Source organism: Globicephala melas, chromosome 9 (assembly GCF_963455315.2).
Source record: "Globicephala melas chromosome 9, mGloMel1.2, whole genome shotgun sequence".
Taxonomy (NCBI): domain Eukaryota; kingdom Metazoa; phylum Chordata; class Mammalia; order Artiodactyla; family Delphinidae; genus Globicephala; species Globicephala melas.
In genome coordinates this window covers 92,622,224-92,645,848 of record NC_083322.1, presented here as the reverse complement: position 1 = coordinate 92,645,848, position 23,625 = coordinate 92,622,224, and the positions used below count along the sequence as shown (strand labels likewise).

Below are 23,625 nucleotides of genomic sequence, written 5' to 3'. Positions count from 1 at the left end.
AATGGTCTGGTCTAGAAGATCTTGCTTATTTTATTATGAGTGTTTGGGGCTATTTTATACATGTTTACATGCACTTAGAGACATTTAAAATGAGGACATTTTATAAGGTAAGAAACAAGAAAGCCCTCACACACATGAGATTTAAAATGTAGCTTCAGAGTTCACAACACCCTCATCATGTATAAATAGAACATAGAATTTACAACCACTTGCTCTGCAATATATTTCTTTTGGCTGAGAGGTAATGTCAACTACGTGAGCTTCTGAGAACACTAACCTTCATTCTTTATGTTGCTGAGTAAAGTAATACAACTTTGTAAAGACACAGTGTCCTTAGGCACTCAATCTAATTATTACTGTGGGTTGGTTTTTGTTGTTGGTGGTTTGTTTTTGTAAATAATTATAATTGTCCCATTCATCAAGCACCCACTATTGGGTCTGACTCTATGCTTGGTAATTTACATGCATAATCTCATTCTTCCAACAAGCCTGCAAAACATGTATGACTATCCCACTTTACTCATAAGAAAATCAGGTCTCAGAGAGTACAACAGCTTGGCTAAACACTGTTAAATAAGAAACCAAGACAAGAACCCAAGTGTGTTGGGCTCCGCTCTGCCATTCTTCTCAAAGTAACTTAAATCTGCTTGCTATTTAAATAATAATAGTAGTAAAGTTTATTGAATCCTTATTGTGGAATAATGCTTGTAAGGGTCCCAGCAATCTTCTCAGTTAGACACTATTATTATCTCCATTTTACAGGTATGGAAACTGAAGCATAGAGAAGTTAAGTAATTTGTCCAGAGTTACACAGTTTTAAAAGATCAGTGCTTTCAAACCCCTTCCTGCAAACCGCTTACAATGTGGCAGAGGCTCTAGGTCTAGAGGGAAAGTACTCATTTCTTCTCAAGTTTCACAAATTGATATGTACGATGATTAGACTGATAAGGCAATTATTATAGTCTCAAATCACGGAATTCTTCCACATCTACTATTTTTCCACACATCTACACATATATCAAGTATGTATAAAAAGAAATTACCTTCCAGCCTTGCACATGTTCGCACATTCCTGTCACCATCTCAACTGCTTCAGTTCCCTACCTTGCTTCCCTTCTTTATGAAAAGTGCATAGGCAAGTTTCTCTGCCCATACCAGTAAGGCCAATGATGATGATGATGATGTTATCTTTTTTTTTCATTTGCATTTGATTTTTATTGAAACATAGCTGACTTATAATGTTTCAAGTGTCAGCAAAGTGATTCAGTTATATATATATATACACACACATATACACACACACATATATGTTCTTTTTCAGATTCTTTTCTATTATAGGTTATTACAAGATATTGAATGTAGTTCCCTGTGCTATACAGTAGAACCTTGTTGCTTATCTATTTTATATAAGGTAGTGTGTATCTGTTAATCCCAAATGCAAATTTATCCCTCCCCACCTTTCCCCTTTGGTAACCATAAGTTTGTTTTCTATGCCTGTGAGTCTATTTCTGTTTTGTAAATAAGTTCGTTTGTATCTTTTTTAAAGATTCCACATATAAGTGATATCATATGATAATTGTCTTTCTCTGTCTGACTTACTTCACTTAGTATAATAATCTCTAGGTCCATCCATGTTGCTGCAAATGGCACTATTTCATTCTTTTTTATTGCTGAATAATATTCTATTGTGTATATATACCTCATCTTTGTCCATTCATCTGTTGATGGACACTTACGTTGCTTCCATGTCTTGGCTATTGTGAATAGTGCTGCCATGAACACTGGGGTGCGTGTATTTTTTCAAATTAGAGTTTTCTCCAGCTATATGCCCAGGAGTGGGATTGCTGGATCATGTGGTAGCTCTATTTTTAGTTTTTTAAGGAGTCTCCATACTGTTCTTCAAAGTGGCTGCACCAATTTACATTCCCACCAACAGTGTAGGAGGGTTCCCTTTCGATGATGATATCTTTTAAATTCTTTCATGATCAGCTATTTCTAACATTTGACACACTACCCCAGCATGGCAGAGTATACTTTAAAATTTAAATGTCAAAAAAATAATTTATGAGGGATAGTGTAGGTTGATCACCTAAGACTTGTTTTTACTTACTGAAAGTTGAGTGTAAGTAGTCTGGTACCAGCCCAAAAAACAAATATTTTGTCCAAGAAATGAGAAAAACTTCAAAATAGGGAGCATAAATAATATATGGCCAGTTGTAAAATATGTTTTAAATATCATTAATTCCAAATAAAATCCTTGATGTTGTAAACATACACTGTGCTAGAGTGTTTAAATACATATACACAGAATCAAGTTCTCCACTGCAACATTAATTTTCCATTACCTTTTCAATAGTATCCTATGAAAACATACACATATTCAAGACGGATACTTTATAATAGTAACACATTGGAGCCAGTGTAATGAGGTTTATGTCAGCATTTCCATTTAAGCTACTTTTTTCAGTAGGCTAATGACTGGACCATAAAAATGCAGTTAAATGAAATCTGGCATGTGTGTTCTTAGTAAGTAACATTTTTAAAAGTGAAAAGAAAAAAGAAAGCAACCGTTGACCATTTAGAAGACTTTTTTTCAATTATTTTGAGGAGCAGGTACTATAAAAGAAAGTTAAACCAAAGCTTTTAGCAATTAGATTTATAAATATATTTTGAAAGTCTGTTGCTAAATATAGTCTTACCTTTTTTTACAAAATAATCTGTGATTTCAAGTACTTTGATATACATGTTCTTACCAGATACGGCATGCTTCAGCAGCAACATTAATATTTTTCTACTGTTACTAGTCACATTTGGGAGTCTAGGTATTCCTGGAAGGGTAGTATGCCAAAGAGTAATAATGGAATTAAATGTGAAATGATACTCCACTTAAATGTTTACCTGGCTATCTGTTGACAGAGTTGGAAATATGGGCCAGGCATCAAAGACATATAGGTTAAGGTGTCAGCTCTGTTGTTTGCTACTTTGTGCGTCCCAGGCAAGGTATCTAACCTCTCTGTGCCTCAGGCATCCCATTTTTAATCTGATAATAATAGTACCTATCTCATAGGATTCATTCATTCACAAAATTGAGCACCTACTGGGGCAAATATCTATAAACTAGACTTCTTGGAACTTGCTTTATTCAAACACAGTTTATGGCCTTCTTAAATCATGCAAAGTTCTCAAAATAAGTACTAGTACTAAGAATTAGTGATTACATGTTCTAGAGAGGCTGTTTGTTTTCACTCTGGTTAGTTCTTTAAGACGGCAGGGATGAAGTGCAATGAACAGTCTTCAATCTCACATCTGCTTAGTGTAAATGAGATAAGGTAGCAAATCTACCCAAAGCACCTGATGCTTAATATGACTAATATTCACTGAGCATCTACTTTATTTAAGGACAGTGCCAAAGATCATATTCAGTATAAATTGACGGGAGTGTCTTGAAGAGATACAACTCCAAGTGTAGGACTCTTTTTTTTTTTTTTTTGGAGTGTAATCGCTTTACAATGTTGTGTTAGTTTCTGCCGCACAGTGAAGTGAATCAGCCATACGCATACACACATCCCCTCCCTCTTGGGCCTCCCTCCCCCTCCAGCCCACGCAACTAGGCCATCACAGAGCACCGAGCTAAGCTCCCTGTGCTATACAGCAGGTTCCCACTAGCTATCTATTTACACGTGGTAGTGTATTTATGTCAAACCTAATCTCCCACTTCATCCTACCCTCCCCTTCCCCTGCTGTGTCCACAGATCCATTCTCTCAAGTGTAGGATTTTGATGTGAAGAGAAAAGAGTGAATTCTAAGGACTTCCCTGGTGGTCCACTGGTTAAGAATCCGCCTTCCAATGCAGGGGACACGGGTTTGATCCCTGGTCGGGGAACTAAGATCCCATATGCCGCGGGGCAACTAAGCCTGTGCGCCTCAGCTACTGAGCCTGCCTGCTCTGGAGCCTGTGCACCACAACTAGAGAAGCCTGCATGCCACAACGAAGATCCCACATGCTGTAACTAAGACCTGATGCAGCCAAATAAATATTAAAAAAAAAAAAAAAAAGAAAACAAACAGAATGAATTCTACATAAAGGAAAAAAAGACATATGCCAATACAGCACGGAAAATAGCCAGGAACTAACTGTCACAAAGGGTTCAAAGATAGTGGAAAATGAGTCTGAACAAGAAAGTATAGGCCAAATTGTGAAAATCCCAAGAAAGTGCTTATACATGATTCAGTGAAAGATGTTGACAGTTTTTCCAAAGGTTTAAATGATTAAATGAGATAATACATATGATAACTTTTAGCACAGTGCCTGCCACGTACTAACCACTAAAAAAAATACTGGCAAATAAATAATTTATTAAAAATTTAATTACACCCCATTCTTAACACTAACAAAACACTACCAACATAAACATGGGATCATGCAACATATTTCTAACCCCTCCCCACCTGCTCCCACCATCTTGTATGTATATTATAAATTTAAGACTAATTTAGAAGCATTAAAATCCATTTTAATTATATTCCACCAACTTCCAGGAATCAAAAGAAAAGCTACAAAGAGTTCTTCAGGTCACCTAGACCTGGTCTTGATAAAGGAACAAATAACACAAGTGGTAGATATTAGAATTCAACTGTTAGGCACCAGATCACCAAAACATGGTCAATATTTTAATATCTAAGGGAGAGAGCTGGGGCAAGATTAAGGGCTCAAGGCTAGAAGAACAGAGCCCTTTTCTGATAACTGCTCAGAAGGACCTGCCACTTTCTGTGAATGAGTCACAATTCAGTGCGAGTGCACAGTCTTAGGGATGGTGACAAGTATCAGCTTTGGAGAATTCTCAAGGAAGCACTTCCTGACCTCCTTAGAAAGCAGGATCATACTTAACTGTTTGGCTCAACACTAGGTCTCCAGTGCCTGGCACACAGTAGGTAATCAGTAAATATTTGTTGAAGGGATAGATGACAAAACAAATCAACAGGCACATGGAATTAGGGCCAATCATCCTTCCAGACTGGAGGGCAGGAGGAATGGTGACCCTGGATTCTGGTAAAGTACCCTGGAGCCTGGTCTGGTCAGGACAAGAGGTAAATTGTCACTTGCCCTTGGGCACTCAATGAGAATGTTGATGATGCTAGAGGTGAGGTATTGGGGAGAAGACAAAGGAAAAGGCAGGCAACAGATCTCCAGGAACTTGACAATAAGACGGAGACTCAGATAATTAGGTGAAGATGGAAAGTAGAAGGTTAAGCCTAGAAAAAAATCCCCAGACCTGCAAAGGATAGCTCCTAAAGATCTTTGAAGGGTCCAGGGGTCTCAGTGTGTTGATATGCACCTACTATTACAGCTCTCTAGCTGGCTGGATAAGATAGACTTTGCAGATGCAAAGACGGGGGAAGATAGAGAAGGGGACTCCATGAGAGAGCATAGGGTGGAAACTGAACTGATCAGATAAGAACAATGGATTGATAAGAACATAGGTTAAATAAAGGAAATACCGAAAATTCGGTCAGAAAAACGTCTTGGATTCTTTAACAGCTTCCGGGTTATGGAAGCTGGATTTTAATCAATAAACCTTACAGAGCCTCTGTAAATTCGTGAGCAGGAGAGAGACCTGATCAAAGCTCTGCTTCCAGATTCAAGAGAGTATATATTAGAAAAAAAGAGGAAAGGGTGTGGCTTGTATAATGGTTCCAGGCAAATGAAAATTAGATAATAAGGTAGGGTTGTGTCCATGGAAATGGTGATGCAAATCACAGCAGCACAAAGAGCCAGTAGAAGACTCTCCCCCATAGTACACTTAGAGACCTCAAACGAAATGTGCAGACATCACCTTTGTAAAAAGCAGTTGACATAATGTGATCCGACTCCTGCCCACCTCTCTACCTCCCTTTCCCATCATCGCTCTCGAGAAACTTTTACCACAGAAAGGAGCAGCAAGACACCCCATCTAGTTACCTACCCACTTAACTTCACAGAATGCTATTACTTGTCATCAGAATGTCCTATCCCTACCCTCTTCATTTATCCACTCTTTCTCATGTTTCAGAGTTCACCTCAGCATCTGATTTCCCTAAAGTTCTCTGATCTCCCTGCAGTCCATATACTCCCATAGCAGCCCTCCATATCTCTATCGTGGTGCCTACCGCGTGCTAAGTGCTGATTCAGATTTTCTGTTCTCCCTGGTTAGGAGCACAGGCTCCTGTTTCTGCAATTTATCAGCTACATAGCATCCTTGGGCCTACTCTCTTCTGTGAAATGCAGAGAATATCTATTGTACCTCACAGGAATACTGCAAGAAGTATATGGAACAATAAATGGGAACTGATTAATACAGTGACTGGCATGGCAGAAGTATTGAATAATACAGCTCTTTCATTAACCCTTCTTGTGCACTGAAGATTAAACAATGAAGCAGACCAGGCTATTTGCCTGAGGTGACCCCCCAAATCAATGACCAGACAGACTTTCTACCAAGACCTCAGTCTCTCCACCCCCTTGCTTCCAGATATGCCTCTTGGCACTGGACCTCCTCAACAGTGCATCCAGACTGTAAATTCACAAGGAGACATGCAAGCTCTTGAATCAATTCCTCCTTTCCTCCCATAGATATCACACAAGAAAAAAATGCAATGAGAGAGCTACCTAAAGAACAAACTGAACTTAGCATATCTTTGTGGCCAGAAAAAAAATCAGGGGAAAGTAGCTTTTTACAGACTAATAATTATAACTCTCCTCCCTTCCCTTCTAATTCAAGCCAAAATCATATATTTTCTTTCTGTAATAAATCATGTGATTCATGAGTATATTGGGGATTCTGTTGAGGCTTAGAGTTGCCTAAGCAATATACAAAAGGGGACGTGGTTAATTAAGTAAAGGAAAAAAAAATTAAATTCCTGCTATCAGATCTCTGTTTACATTAGTTTTTAGTACCTTTGTCAACAGCCAAAGAAATTCAATCAGCAAAACCCATGAAGAACTATCCATTTACAAGATCCATTTGCAATATGTAAACATGAACCTTGCCTTTTGTTCCATGCAATAGGAACTCACTGCTCCGTGAATGACCACATTCCGTTATGATTCTGCTGCAACTCATTACACCAAAAGACTTAGTGAACATACTTTACACTGATGTTCTTCTTTAAAATTATATCTCTTGCCATAATAACTTCCAAATATATTTACAGGACTCTACTGTAGGCAGAGAGTAAGGCAAAGAATTAAGCATCATTTCAGGACCCTGGAGAATGTTAAAAATTCTGGTTAGAAAAGTATTACAGTTTATGGGTTCCAACACTTAATAAGGCATTGTAATTTCTTTTCACTATTTCAGAATTAAGTTGTCCAACACTCAGAGAGCAAATGGAAAAATGTCACTTCCTCTGTTTTACAAATGAGGAAACTAATAAAAAAGACAATGCTTTTCATTTAAAGAAGCTCTTGGTAACTGACAGATTATACAAGTAATGCTGTCACTACCTATCCAGATCACACCTCACTTACTATAATCTGCCTGCCTATAACACCTGCCCCCAAAGTGGCTTAGTCCTCTACCACGGGATCCCAATCTTACCATAGCTGGTGGGAGTTAGACAATGGCACTCATCCAGAGGCTAGCCAGTGGCCTATGCCTGACCAAAACTTTGAGCTGGTCCAACCTCATTAGTCTCCCAAACACCCGATACTGGGAAAAGAAGAGAGTGAGCCATTTAAGAAGCTGGTAGTAAAAATATGCTATGAAAGTGAGTCAGGGACATGTCAAAGCAACAATACATGTACCCCAAAATAAGAAAGGGGCAAAAACAATACTGAGTAGTTGGTAAGGAAGCCAATCAGTGGAGATCACGATACCATCCAAAGAGAAGCAGAGAGGCAGAGGGACCAGTTCCCAGAGAAGACCACGCTCCTGAGACTTCCAATCTGTGAATCCTTACAGTAAACTTCCTTTTACAGAGTAGCTCTCTGCTTGCAATCAGAAACATAGTGACTTCTGACATAGTGTCTACTGGATAATTAGTACAGCTCTTCCAGAATTAAAAAAAAGAAAAGAAAAGAAAAGAAAAAAGACTATTTCACAGGAATGTAAAATTCAAAACCATAACCAAAGGGAAGAATTTGTTCTGTTTAAACATCAAGAATATATACAAATTTAGGGTTAGATTGACAAAAAAAAAAATATATATATATATATATATTTGTCTTAAAGCAGTTGATATCACATGAAGCTTGAGGCTCATATGAAATACACAATGCTTATGAGCTATATTAATTTTCTCCGCTGCATAATCAATTACTATTAACTTAGTGGCTTAAAACAACACTCACTTATTATTTGACAGTTTCTGTATGGCAAAGGTCTGGGCAGGGCTTAGCTGGGTTCTTTGTTCAGGGTCTCAAAAGCTAAAATCAAGAGGTTAGCCAGGCTGTGTTCTCATCTGGAAGCTTGACTAGAGAAAAATCCCCTTCCAAGCTCCCTTAGCTTATTGATTCATTTTCTTGTGGTGGTAGGACTGAGGCCCCCAGCTAGCACTCTCTTCTTTTTAAAATGCATTCTCCACTGAAGTATTTTATAATTCAATAGCTCAACTTGTTAATAAAATTTACTTCTGATTTCGACTAATGCATCAAACCTCCAAAGATTTCTTAAAACTTAAATTTTGTGCCAAATAAGACATTTATTTGCTTCTTTATATCTGAAATTATTCATACTAGTACAACTCTATTATAGCAGTTATCACACTTCATTTTAACTATTGTTCTACTTCTCTTTCTTATCTCCTATAGTGTTAATTCTTTCCAGGCCTTATCTGTCATGCATAGCCCTTAACAAAGCTTTTGGCCCATAATATTCTCTCAGTAAATGTTTATTGAATTGATTTAAACAATACAGAGACCTTGAATTTAAGGGATTTGAAACCATATTCTAAAACTTTTTACCAGGAAGTCATGGCCTAAACAAATATTACTGATGCCGCTTTCCCCCCAACACCTATTCCATGACTTCTCCAGGGCAAAGAGACAGTCAGAATGGTCGAGCCTGTCAGCTCAGGGCAGTAATTCAAATGCAAGACTACAATGAAATCTCTAAGGGAGAAATTAGGCCCAGGACTTTATTCTACTCTGGGACAGGGGCCAGCAGAAAAGATGCCTGTGGCATCATTGAGGATTCCACAGCTCAAAGGCCGGCTCAGGAGACTTGGGTACCTCATGGAACAGAGATCATCCCTTAAGTATGCTGTCCCAGGAGGACCCATCCAATCTCCTTGATCTCAGAGAAACTGTAGGAAAGTCATGATGAGAGGTTAACGTAGCCCCAACCACTGTATGTAAGAAAGGTGAAACATATGCAACCAGGGAGACCTGGGAGCAAAGAAACGTGTCATCACAGAGCTTCATCAGAGGACCAGCAGCTGACTAGTACAAGGCTGGTCTCCTCCCTACAACCACATTCAGGTCCACTGTGATCTAAACACTTGACCTGCCCATTGAAAGTGAACAGAGTCATGAGTAGACAAAGAAAAACAATAACGCTTCCAAGAAGGTATAAGGAACTAGGATTAACACCAAGAACACTAGAACAGACAACTCCTGGAGAAACAAAACGGCTAAAAGAGGCAGATGACAAGTTTTGAAAGAAATAAATATAATAAGAAGACTGAAAGAGATTCAATTGTAAGGATTTTCTACACATAAAAAACATAATGGTTGAATCACAAAAGTAAGTAGATGCAGAGTGGTATTGGCAGAGGAACTGATACATAAATCGATGGAACAGAATGGAGAATCCAGAAACAGACCCCCACAAACATATTCAACTGACTTTTGAAAAAAGTACAAAAGCAGTTCGGTGGAGGAATGACAGCTCTTTCAACAAAAGGTCTGGTGCAATTAGACATCCCTAGGTCAAAAAAAGAAAGAAAAAAGAAAAAGAACCTCAGACTTTGTACAAAAATTAACTCAAAATGGATCATGGACTTAAATGCAAAACATAAAATGTAGAAAATAGCATATAATAAAACTTTCAGGATCTAGGGCTTGGCGAAAAGTTCTTAGGCTTGACACCAAAATCACAATCTATAAAAGGAAATATTGACAAATTGGACCTCAAAATTAAAAGCTTTTGCTCTAAGAAAGACCCTGTTAAGAGAATAAAAAGGCAAACTGCAAAGTGAGCGAAAACATTTGCAAACTACATATCTGGGAGCTCTTCAAAATTCAACAGTAAAAATAAATAAGTAAATCACACAATCAAAAGAGAAAATGGGCAAAAGACAAGAGACATTAAAGAAGATCTACATATGCAAATAAGCATATGAAAAGATATTCAACATCATTAGTGACTACAGAAATGCAGATTGAAACCACAATGAGATATCTCTACTTATCTATCAGAATGGCTAAAATTGAAAAATGGTGCTCACAGCAAATGCTGGTAAGGAGGCAGGGATTCTAGACCACTCATGCATTGTTTGTGGGAATGTAAAATGATACAGCTTCTCTGGAAAATAGTTCAGCCACTTCTTACAAAACTAGGCATGCCACTACCATACATCCTAAAACTGCACTCCTGGACATTTATCCCTGAGGAATGGACACTTAGGTTCACAAAGAAATCTGAATGAATGTTCTCTTAGCAGCTTTATTCATAATACCCAAAAACCAGAAACAACCCAGATGACCTTCAAAGGGTGAATGGTTAAAAAAATTGTAGTATACTCACACCATGGACTACTACTCAGAAATAAAAAGGAGTAAAGTATAGACAGATGTAATAACTTGAATGAATCACCAAGGAATTATTCATAATGAAAAAAGCCAATTCTGAAAGTCACATACCATATGATTCTATTTATATAATATTCTTGAAATGACAAAATGAAGATAAAAAAGTGAATGTCAGAAATAATAGATGATACAAAATTATATTTTGGGACTTTCGTGGTGCTCCAGCAGTTAAGACTCCACGCTCCCAATGCAGGGGGACCGGGTTCGATCCCTGGTCAGGGAAATAGATCCTGCATGCTGCAACTAAAAGATCTGGCGTGCCGCAACTAAAAGATATGGCATGCCGCAACTAAAAGATCCCACATGCCGCAACTAAGACTGGTGCAGTCAAATAAATAAATAAATTTTTTAAATTATATTTTTAGATAAATATTTTATACCCAGAAAACTCAAAAGACCCTAAAATTAAAGCTACTATAATTCATAAGTTAATTTGATAAGGTGACTAGATATGTTATACACAGAACCAACATTTTATACCTAACAAACACCACTCAGATATTAAAATAGAAAAAAATTGCTATTCACAGAAGGAAAAAAATACTATGTAGTTATAAAATTTTATTCTTAAATACAAAATCAGATTTGAACAAGTAGATAGGCAAACTATGTCCTTGGAAAGGAAGATTTTATGTCAAAATACTATAAATGTATATCCTTCAAAAAGCATATACTTTGAAAACAATCCATTTGAATTACAATCATTTTGAATTATGTTAAAATGATTTTAATATTCAAATGGAAGAATAAATGTCTAAGAAGAGAAAAAATGTGAAAACAATTTTAAGTTGAGGACTTCCCTAACCATCCACTAAAACTTACTAAAATATCATCTTAAACAAGAAATACACAAATAATTTAGTGGCATGGAAGAGAATCAGTAGTAGTTCCCAATATATACAAGAAGTTAATATGACAGAGAATTTTAATTTAGTAAGAAAAATCTATTTATTCATAATGCTGTCAAAACGATCCATTTGTAAGTAAATTAAGTCGGACTTTAGTTCCCATCATAGAAAGAAACGTATTTCAAATGGGGTAAAGATACAATTGTAAAACATAAAACAAAAATAGAGTAAAATTTAGGGAAATAAATGTTGCGTAGAACTTTTAATCAAGGCCTTTTTAATCAAAGGTAGAAAACCCAGAAGTTCTAGGAGAAAAACCAAACACATTTGACTATATAAAAAATAAACACAATCAAAGATGAAAAATGGATTGGAAAAATATTAAATAAAATATTATTAATATAAGAAGATTTCTATATATTGGTAAAGAAAATATGAAAGATGGATTGGAAAATACTACATATTAAAAATTTAATAAAATATTAGTAGTAGTAGTATAAGATTTCTACATACTGACAAAGAAAATATAAAAGCAAACAAAAAGATATATGAGTAGGAAAAGCAAATATCCACTAAACGTATACAAAGAGAGTCAAACTCAATAAGGGTCAGAGGACTAACTATTAAAACAGCAGTGCTCTTCAATTTCTTACCCACTCAGTTGGCAAAAAATTTTAAGGGTGGTAACATCCAGTATTAGAGAAAATTAAAAGTAGGATAAGAGCACTTTCATATACTGTTGGCAAAAATGTGAATTGTGGGACTTCCCTGGTGGTCCAGCGGTTAAGACTCTGTGCTCCCAGTGCAGGGGGCCCAGGTTCTACCCCTGGTCAGGGAGCTAGATCCTGCATGCTGCAACTAAGACCCAATGTAGCCAAATAAATAAATAAATAGTTTTTTTTAACGTGAATTGCTTCTTCATTTCCTTAGTTATGACAATACCACTCCTGACAATTTCTCCTGTAGATATAATAGCCATAGTTTATTCATATATAAAAGAATGTTTATTGCAGCATTTATTATAGTAGGGAAAAATGGAAACAATATACTGTCCATCAATAGAGGAATAAATCATGTTACATCCAAGCCATGAATTATTATGCAACTATTAAAAAGAATGTCGTGGAAAGAGAAACTTTCATGATGTACCAAATAAGGATTAATACCCTTTCTTTCCATTTATCCATAAAATAAAGAAAATTGTAATTCATTGCTGTGATTTATATTTATTTGATTACTAATGCTACTAAATGGCTTTTTCATGTTCTTATTAGCCATCTGTATTTTCTTTTTTTATGAATCATCTCTTAATGTTGTTCATTTTTCTGTTTGAACTTTCATACTTTCCTTATTGGTTTACAAAAATTCTTTATACATAAGGACTCACTCTTTGACCATCAAATCATGTTATAAACATTTTTATTTGCCATATAATGGTATATGGAGTGAGCTTCCTCGCATGCAGATGTTATACACATTTTTAAATAGTTAAATCTATCAGTAATTTAATTTGCCCTCACATTGGACTTAAAATGTACATTGCCACCCAAAGTGTACAGAGATATTTTACCATATATTTTTCAAGTAATCATAAAGTTTTATATTTTTTTACATGTAAATCTTTAATCCATCTGGAGTTTATTTTGGTGGATGAAGTGAGTTAGGAATCTGACTCTCCCATTGAAGTAGGGCTTTTGCCTGAAACAGCAGGCAGGAGCTCCAGGAAGGAGGTCAGACATAGCCAAACGGTACTTTTGAGGGGAAGCCAGGAGGTAAAGAACTAGCTATGGAAAGCTGACCCACAGCACAGCAATTTCCCCATGTACAGAGAATAAACCAAGCAGAGGAAATTTCCCTGCTTGGATGTCCCTTGCCTCCAACTTCTTCCAGATTGCTAGGCCACTAATATAAATTTACCCTACCCACCATTCAACTGTAGCTTTTAGGAAAGGATCCTAACATCTTACAAGAAAATACTAACAAAACCCAAAAAGAATCCACCCATGCTATTTATTGGCAAAAACAAGATCAGAATAAATCTTTTTCATTTAAGAATGTATAAATAGGGCTTCCCTGGTGGCACAGTGGTTGAGAGTCCGCCTGCCGATGCAGGGGACACGGGTTCGTGTCCCGGCCCGGGAAGATCCCACATGCCGCGGAGCGGCTGGGCCCGTGAGCCATGGCAGCTGAGCCTGCGCGTCCCGAGCCTGTGTTCCGCAACGGGAGAGGCCACAACAGTGAGAGGCCCGCGTACCGCAAAAAAAAAAAAAAAAAAGAATGTATAAATATAAAGATGAAATGATACCCATAAAGATATTATATCCTACCAAGGGAAATAAATACAGCATGTAAGAGGTAAAGAGAATATTTTAACGTAACTATGGCAGGAAACATAAGTAAATTTTAGAAACCATTTATCTATGCTCTCAAGGAAATCAAAGAAAACTGTGCACTCTCTGAACAAAAGGAGTAAAGGTGAACCAAGAAAAACACTTATACAAAAAAAGGAAATTGATAGATTCACTAAAAGAATGTAGGGAGGAAATAAAGAATGCCTTTAATAGAATTTAAAATTACACTAAAATTTGTAAAGCTCAGACTCTAAACTGCAGAAAATCTAATAAGTCATGCAGAAGACAAACTTATAAATCTAGCTAACACTGTTCAAAGAAAGGGACAAAAATAGTAAAATGGTCAAAAATGATTAAAAAATATGGAAGATATAAAATGGAGATTCAATATATAAATAATGTATTTGATTAAAGAAGAAATCTAAACAAATGATACAAAAGTATCTAATATTGCATGAAAAGGGGCTTCCCTTAAAAGAATAGTTGTTACAGTTTTTATTTTTTATTCTTATCTTGGAAGAATGAAGAGAGGAGAATAAGCATCAGCTAGTTTTACAAACTACAATTTCTCTGATCAATAACAAGAATTTTGTCTTGGTCAGCACATTCGGCCACTAAAAGATTTTAGTTTCTGCTTAAACTTTGTCTTCCTAACAAGATAAAGTAGATGCACCAGCAAGAATTAAGCACTCTATTTTGAGTCAAACTTAGGAGAAAAAAAAGCCAATGAGGGCTTCCCTGGTGGCGCAGTGGTTGAGAGTCCGCCTGCCGATGCAGGGGACACGGGTTCGTGCCCCGGTCCGGGAGGATCCCACATGCCACGGAGCGGCTGCCCCCGTGAGCCATGGCCGCTGAGCCTGCGCGTCCGGAGCCTGTTGCTCCGCAACCTGTTGCTCCTTAACGGGAGAGACCACAGCAGTGAGAGGCCCGCGTACCGCAAAAAAAAAAAAGCAAACAAAACAATGCGAGGACAGTGGTTTCTGATGTGATAGTCATGAGGACTTTGGACAATCAGCAGAGTCTCTGGTCTAATAGACAAGATTTTGTGGGTTGAGAACACTATAAAAGGAATAATCAGACATGAAACCCTACCGGTGCCCTCTGACTTCCACTTTAGAACAAGAAATCATTTACATCGTATTTGCCATCAACAATGCCCAACCAGAGGAACAGCATTTGAGCACTTGAACAGGGTTAGGAAAAGTGGATGAGGTTGGGGGAAAGGGGGTGGGAAGAATACCCTGCCATATTTTTGTCCATGATACCCAGTAAATTTCCTTCTATAAATGTCTGATTCATTGGCTTATGTCAGTGGGTTAGGGAAGAGTGAGAAGAGCCATTTTGCCCAGTCTATACTTTTGTAGCTTAATCAGCGTTTTTCTGTAACAAATAAAATTACTGAGCTGAATAAAAATCTGTATCTGCTAACCAAAAAACTTCACCCTATATAGGACACAGCTAAATAAACCTAGATAAAACCTGATAAATATTTTTAATAGTCTTAAAAAAAGTATTTTTTAAAACAGAAGATTGGCCTAGATCACGTCTTCACAATACTACATATGGAGTAAAATATATAGCCTTTTAATGGGGAAAGGCTGCTTCTCAAGAATTCTATATCCAGACAAACTTTCACTCACTTATAAGGACAACAGAAATATATTATCAGATATGTAAGGGCTTATAAAATATACCACCCATGTATGCCTGAGGAAAAATAAAATGCTTGGAGGTATATTTCAGTCATGGACAGGTTAAGTAAGACAAAATAACTCATGATATGCAAACAGTGCTATAAAAGAAATGGGAATGAGTATTGCCACCACTTAATCTCAGAATTACATCCAAATAGCTGCTAAAATATAAACAGAAAAAAAGAATAATTATTATTGAAATAAAAGATACATGAGTTAAAAATAGCAATTTAAGTAGTAACTGAGATCAAATAAGATATGCAAACAAAAATCTGGAAGTTGTGCGGTAATGAAAGTAAGAGTGCAAATTCTTTCAATTCACATCAAGGGAGACAATATGGTGTTTCGTAATGTGGGTAATTAGAAAAGTATATTTTCAAGTAAGGTTTTTTAAAACAGAAAAACAGTCTTTAGAGCAAATACAGACCCACTAAATTACTAGAAAGAACAAAAAGGCAAAACAGCAATGTTTCAAAAGACACCAAAGAAAGGAAACAGCAGAAAAGATTTTCATAAATTCAAATCACATATGTGAGTAGAATGAAATATATCAGTAATATACAAATAAGTATTCAAAGAAAAAAACGACATCTCTTTGCCTGTATGCAGCTTAAAGTTGATAAAGAAAAATGGTTGTAACAAACTCCTCTACAGATGTGAAGGAATGGAGTACTTAGAGTCAAGCAAATTTTCTGCAGATTATCACAAATCCATGAGCTGTGTAACTGCAGCTTGCCAAATCATTGTGTTTCTGGGTCTGATGTAGTTCCTTTCCTGCCTAATTTCGAATTAGTGAAGAGAAATAATAAGTCATCAAATTACGAGTTACTATGTAAAAGAAAAAGGGGGTTTGTGGATGCTGAGGTGATTCAGTTCCTTCTTACAGAAGTATTAATTCACCCCTACACTAGAAACGCAGCATCTTAGTGGGCAGGTCTTTTTCTTAAGCCTCCATGGCTCCTTAGATTAGGTTGTTATTAGAAGTACATTAAAACACTGTAGTTTTAAAAATGAAAATAGTTCTATAATCAAGGTGTGTTGATGTATTCTAAAGCTAGTAAACTTACCTAACCTTTTGATTGCCCTTCTTTGGATCCTTCCCTTGTAGTGGGTTTTCTTCCATTAATGGTGAATTTTTCTGTTTAATTAAGATACAATATATTTCACACAAATAACTAACCTTGCCAATACAGTGTTTTTTTCATACCAAAACACGTATTAACAATCTTGGCAATTTGGGGCATTAACTACAAAACATTTTAGCTTACATGCCAGATTTGACATTATTTTTCTTCCTTTGAAAGAAACTCAGCTATTTCAAGTTTTATCTTTATTTCCTTCTCTAAATGTTATTATTAAAGTATCTAGACAGCTCTTTCAGAAGGGCTCCATATTGTTTGAAGACTATATTCAGGGTAGTCCTAGCCTCTTTCAAAATATTCTGAATAACTACGGGCAGAAGAGCCCCAGTGCCAACTAATCAAAAAGCAAAAGGCAAGGCATGTTGGAAATGTAGTACTTGAACTATTCACTATCCTAAGTGTTATCGGTGTATCCTATGTAAATGGACGCTGAACTTGAAACCTGGTGCTTTTAACTAGGCACAAATTAAATGTCCTCTCACTGCAAGCACAGCATACCTATACCTCTAAAAGTATAATGCAGTGAATAGGCCGTTTTGAACACTTGTTCCTTGGGGTGTTTATTGAAGCTTTATGGAAACTATTGATGTTTCCTTAGTATCCTTAAAGTTATGTCCAGGCTTTAAAAAGTTTCTCTGTAGGAGAGAAATGGTATTTATACCATGTTTTTAAATTCTCTAAGATGAGACATCTTAGCTGCTTTCCAGGCTTTTAAACTATTAAGGCACTCAACTTGCCTACATGTTACTGGCAATACTTTTAAAGCTTGTGATGTGGTCATCTAGAAAGGCCTTTTGGGGAAACTTCACAGTCCCAGTGTCATTGCCATACAGCTTCATTAGAATTCTTGAACCACAGCTGAAATGAGGCTATTATTTTTTAGTTCCCCCAGATACCACTTAGAACTTTAAAACTAAAGGTGGTAGGTAAAAACTTAAGGAGTCTTAAAAAAAAAAAAAAAAAAAAAACTTAAGGAGTCTTTCCATTATCTGAGGTTGCAGGAAACTTTGTAGTTTTTGAGGTTTAACACATTGTATCTCCCTAAATTAACATTAATCACTATGCTAATGAGTATGTAAAACATTCATTTGCATTGATGCATTTTGTACCTCCCTCCATTAAAAGTATAACAGCCAAAAAAATAAATTAAATAAAAAGCATATCTAAATCAAAATTATTCGCAAAAATTTAAAATAAATATAAGAATAATAACAATAATAGCAAATACTTATATAGTGCTTAGTATGCTCTAGGCACTATCACAGGCATTTTATATTTAGTTACTCATTTAAATCCTCAAAACATCCCCATTTTATAGATTACAAAACTGAGGCATAAACTGGTTAATCAACTTGCCTATGGTTATATAGGAATTAAGTGCCACAGCCATGATATACATTGATAACCAGCAGCATCTGTCACTTAAAAGAAAGGAGTATTAACAAGTATTTAAAAGTAACTGTATTTAAAAGAAAGCATTTAAAAGAAACTGTAATGGGAAAGTTACTTTCAAGTCAAAGGACTCCTCTAGAAACATTGTCCTATAAAAAAGAAAGACATCACCTTCAATTTACCTCCTAATTTTTTTTTACATAATGACTACCAAAAGATTACAGGAAAGTACATTTGATTTGAATGACTTAGAAAAGTTTCCTAGCATCAAAATCAACAAATCGTTAGTATCCTTCCAAGGAAAATAAGTAAAACAGGACTAAAGAAAACATCTGAACTCACGGGTAGGTTAGTGAGTTATGGTAATAGAAAACTATTCCGGCCTCACTAGGGAACGAATCGGATGGCTCTTATTTCAGAGAATGCTTCCTGTTTTAAGCTAATATAGTCTAGTTTAGAAGAAATACAAATGGAAATGCTCTTCTGGTCTATGTTGCCAATTCTTCTGTGTGCATTGAGAAATAAACTGGGGGGTAGGGGGTGGAGCAAAAAAGAGCACTCCTATTACCCATATTCCTGTAAAAGCCTTCTAAAAGCTCAGACCTGCCAAATTCTTTTGCTGAAGATTGCCAAAATTGAACGAGGAAAGGTCAAAATCAAAGTATTGTCAATGTTTTCCATTCTTCAGTCCTTATAGACTGAGATCAATGTAACTTTTTAATTCTTTTCTTGGCATGGTCTTCTTAAGTTCTGAAGCTATTTCTATCCTTTTATGACTTAAACTGAACCACTTTTAAAATATATATCAGATAATAAATAATGACATTCATTTTGTTTTTTAATTTTTGCCACGTTTTAGTACACACAAAATTTTATGTCTTCATCAACTTAAAAGTTATATGATTAAATGAATGTTCACCTTTATTTCAGATAATATACTGACAAATGCTTTCTGACTTTTATTGTTTTAATAAAACAAAATAACTGGAATAGTTTTTAAACTTTAAAAGCCATTTCATCCAGCCCTTGAAATTATCACATAGCTACATTTATTATATTTTTATTCAGAGCCAAGTAACTCAGGAAAAATGTGGCTTGAATCAACAAAGAGATGTTGACAGCAAAATTTTATCTTATGACATTAAGGTAAATTGTAAGTATTTTTCTATACACTTTTGAATTTGAATTCTCATTTTCATTCATATTTCCTGTTTTCTTTGTTGTCTTTCAAAAGAAGGTCTTAAAGCTCCTTTTGTTCTTTTCTTTCTTCAAAAAAATGTATTTAAGGGCTTCCCTGGTGGCGCAGTGGTTGAGAGTCCGCCTGCCAATGCAGGGGACACGGGTTCGTGCCCCGGTCCGGGAGGATCCCACATGCCGCGGAGCGGCTGCTCCCGTGAGCCATGGCCGCTTAGCCTGCGCGTCCGGAGCCTGTGCTCCGCAGCAGGAGAGGCCACAACAGTGAGAGGCCCGCACACAGCAAAAAAAAAAAAAAAAACAAAATGTATTTAAGTTTTTATTTTTGTGAGGTAGACTTTTTCAACATGTTTTAAACTAAGAACCTAGACTATCATTATATTTCCCAGTTTTCTGTCCATATGTATAATTTAAAGCTCAGTAAAAATAGCAAATGAAAAAGAGAGGGATCCTTTGTTTCTATTCCCAAGCCAAATGATCATTGTAAAAATTCAGAATTCTCTAAGCTGTCATTGAATATGAATGAGCACCTAAAAAATCAGTACATTTTGCTATATTATTTACTCTTTAAAAAACTTCTCAAAAGACTAGGACAGATTTTTGGCATATTTATCCCTGAGCTATATTTTTATGACCAAGTTACAATATTCTGAATAAAAGAGATTTGTATAAATTAACTCAGAATTGAACAAATCCTAAACAGATTAGCTCTCTAGTGAACCTAAATAAACCACTTTATTTTCCTAATGGCATCACAGTTAAAATATGCTGTGAGAGCATTACAGGATTTCATAAATTGTAAAGGATATTCCCTGATTGTTAAAAATGCTAATTTTATAAAATATTTTCTATAATAAGACACATCGATATTATAAGAAGCAAAGTAAATGTGCTCTGTAATACTTAAAACATTACATATTCAAATGCTAATTTTAAAGCAGGAAACATATTATCTTAATGGTAATGAAAAAGGAAAAGACATTATCCTCATTATGAAAATGGAGAAATTGAGGTTCATAGTCATATAACACATCTCCTCTCACCCTTATATCACCTATCACTTTAAAACCAGCATAAAACACTGAATGCATTGTGTTCACCTGGGGATAAGGTCACTGCATCCTCACAATTGGGACTCTCTTACTCCCTACAGCCCTGTGACTAGGTATCAACAGACTGATGCCACAGCCTTGTCTGAACAGTCCAGGAGGAGGCCCTTCTATTAAACTCTTCTGCTGCTCTTGGGGACATGCTGGGGGCACTGAGGGGGGAAGCAGCTCTCTCATATCTTTGATCTCCTACGTGGCTTGCAGAAAGGGGATGAGGTTTAGTGTTGGGTTTTAGGTGATGAAGAGGCCTAGAAATTAAACTACATACCCCAGCTCAGCATACCAGAGAGCTTTGCTATGGTGTTTTAGACTAAAGCCCAGCTAATTCTATAAAGATACCAGAATTGCGAACAGGTACCACTTAGTCCCAGCACTGCTAAGGCACATTCATCTGTCAGCAGTACAGACCTGGCAGAGCATGGGATGATCCTAAAGAGTCTCTGTTGGCCTGGAAAGTATTTTTCTCTATGAGAAGCTATGTTATCAAGACACCAGGACATCAGAATCCCCTTTATGTGCAAAGATAGACCAACAAATGCAACTAGAGACCTCTCCCAAAGGAATGTCTTCCTCAGACCAAGGAGGACAAAGAAGAACAACAAAGATCACTGCTGAGGTACCCAAGAGCCTTGCCTGGCTTCCTAATGAGAAAGACCAACGTCACTTTCCCTCTTTTACATGATTTTTATCATGTCACTTCCCCTCTTTTATCATGGAACAGTAGCTCTGTAAGGAACCTCAATGGCTCTAATTCTTCATCTCTCTGATGAGAAAACTTAGCCCTAGCGAAATTCAGCAACTTGAACAAGGTCACCCAGTCAGAGGTAGAGCTTCCTGAGACACAGGCAGGGGCTCTCCCAACTGCACAGAGCAGTGCTCCTGTGTCTGCCTCAGCTCCTAAGTGACCTGTACCCATGCACTTTGCATTGGGACCCTGAATGAAGCCAGCACAGTTCCTCACCTGATCCCTGCCTTATCTCCTTTTCCTGTGTTGCTAAAACCTGAAAAAGACAGCTCACAAAAGAAAAGAAATAAGTAGCCAAGACCAGAATGCATGATTCCATCTAGATTGATTACCTTTCATCAGCCAGCAAGCTAGTCAAAAAGAATCTCCAGGAGCAGATGCTGCTTCGAAAATTAATCTTCAAAGAGATTAAAAGGGCACGTTCACACTGTAAACTCAACCTGCTTGCCACATAGATAGAGAAAACAGGAAAACATGCTTCCCATCAAACTGTGTCAAGTGAGTTCCATTCCCCTATGAAGAAACTGAGTACAAATAACGTATGAATCATCTAAGCACATCAAAACCAGAGGCAAGGACACACTCAGATAGAGATTAAAAGTTTTAGCTACTCTGACCTGTGTTCAGGTCACAGTGACCTGTTTGGATTGTGTAAAGATTCCTCCTGAATCTTAGAATGGCTCCTGCATTTTTATGACTGTGTGAGTTTTCTCTTTTTTGCTCAACATACTCACAGTTTAAAATATAGTTAATGTTCCTTCTTTGCAAACACTATTCCTCTGTCCCTTTAGGCTTGCAAAAGGGACAAAAGTCAATGTTCCTGAAAGTGTTATCACTGTTTTTAATACAATGAGATAAATAAGTTGTACCACATCCAAATATGTGATGGATAAAACACTATCCAGCTTCACTCAGCATGACAAGTCTTGTCTTATTTATTAGCGAAAAAGACTTGCATGGGACTCTTTACTTACTGACAGAAGGATTTTTATATTAGTTGGCTTATCTATTTCCTTGTTTTTTATGCCAGGTCGGCAGCAAAAGCACTTGCATTTTTGTACAAAACCTAATAAAATTACAGAAAATGACAGCAAAAAGAAAATTATTATGCTTAACATATAGTTTATAGTCCTCTACTTCCCAAAGGGAAAAATAGAAGGAAGGTGGAAAAATACATGTAAGAATGAACATAGGATGTGAGGAATATGGTTACAGTTTAAAATGTAACACAGATATAGAGACCAGATAATGCCTCTATGCATACAACCATGCCTCTAGCCCTTTGGAAACTGCAAAGTACAATGTGAACTTTCCGGTAAACTCTCTGGTGTTCCCACCTAAATCCATGGAAGACAGTAGTCCTCATCACTAAAACCACACATAAATCAGCAAGTTGGCAGTACTTGTTCTGGAGAGTACAAGGCTTATTAGGCTGTTTGGAGACTGAACTTCCTCTCACCCTAAGGAGGGTGGATCCTACCTGATCACGATGAAGCAATGAGACAGAACTTTTTAAAAGCTTAGAAGACAGAGACAGACAGACAGATATTTTACTTCCAGAACCATTTAAAGTATTGTAGCTCTTCATAAAATGCATATATGGATTCCCATCCCAACACAATTAGGCTAGATACATTCTCAAAAGTGGATTTTTAGGAAAGAACAGAAAGAAAGTAGGTGATAAACAATATCTGCAAAACAAAGAAAAATTTCACTGTCTTTGTATGAGTACATTGTTATTGGGCTTTATTTTTCTACCTTATCATCAGTTTTATTTCAGGGAAGTTTATAAAAAGAAAAAAGAAAATATGTTCTTCTCACAACAGAAGTTGCCTGTCTTAATTGAAGCAGGTGATTTCCAGGCCACAGGGTGTCAGAAAGCACAGTAAGAGCTGGCTGCTTGGTCTTCTATGTCAGCCATGAACTGAGCTCCATAACCTTCTCTATTTACGCATCTAAAAAATGAAAACAGATTATACTAAATCATGTCTAATGTCTCAACCAGCTCAACAGAAAGACTGAGGCAGAATCACAGAATGCTTCATAGCACAGGCTCTAGACCCACCCTTCCTAATCATGTGACCTTGGGTAAGATACTTAACTTCCACATGCTTCAGTTTCTTTATTTGAAAAAGGGGGGGCGGGGGGACACGGATAATAATATTTCATAGAGTGAGTGTAGGGTAAAGAAGATAATCCATATAAAACATTTAAAATAGTACCTGGCACACAGTAAATGCTCAATTAATATTAGCTATGTTTATAATGAGTGCTTACTAAAAGTGGTTTTATGAAGCAATTTGGAATGCTCATTTAAAAAAAGAGCTGTTGCAACCAAAAATATTAAAGGGAGCAACCTAG

The 23,625-nt window shown here is 36.5% G+C and overlaps 1 protein-coding gene across 8 annotated transcripts in view; it reads right to left on the bottom strand.

Annotated features, from left to right (window-relative positions):
• Nucleotides 1–23,625, bottom strand: part of SUGCT (succinyl-CoA:glutarate-CoA transferase) — a 775,307-nt gene that overhangs the window by 564,252 nt on the left and 187,430 nt on the right. The window lies entirely within an intron of this gene.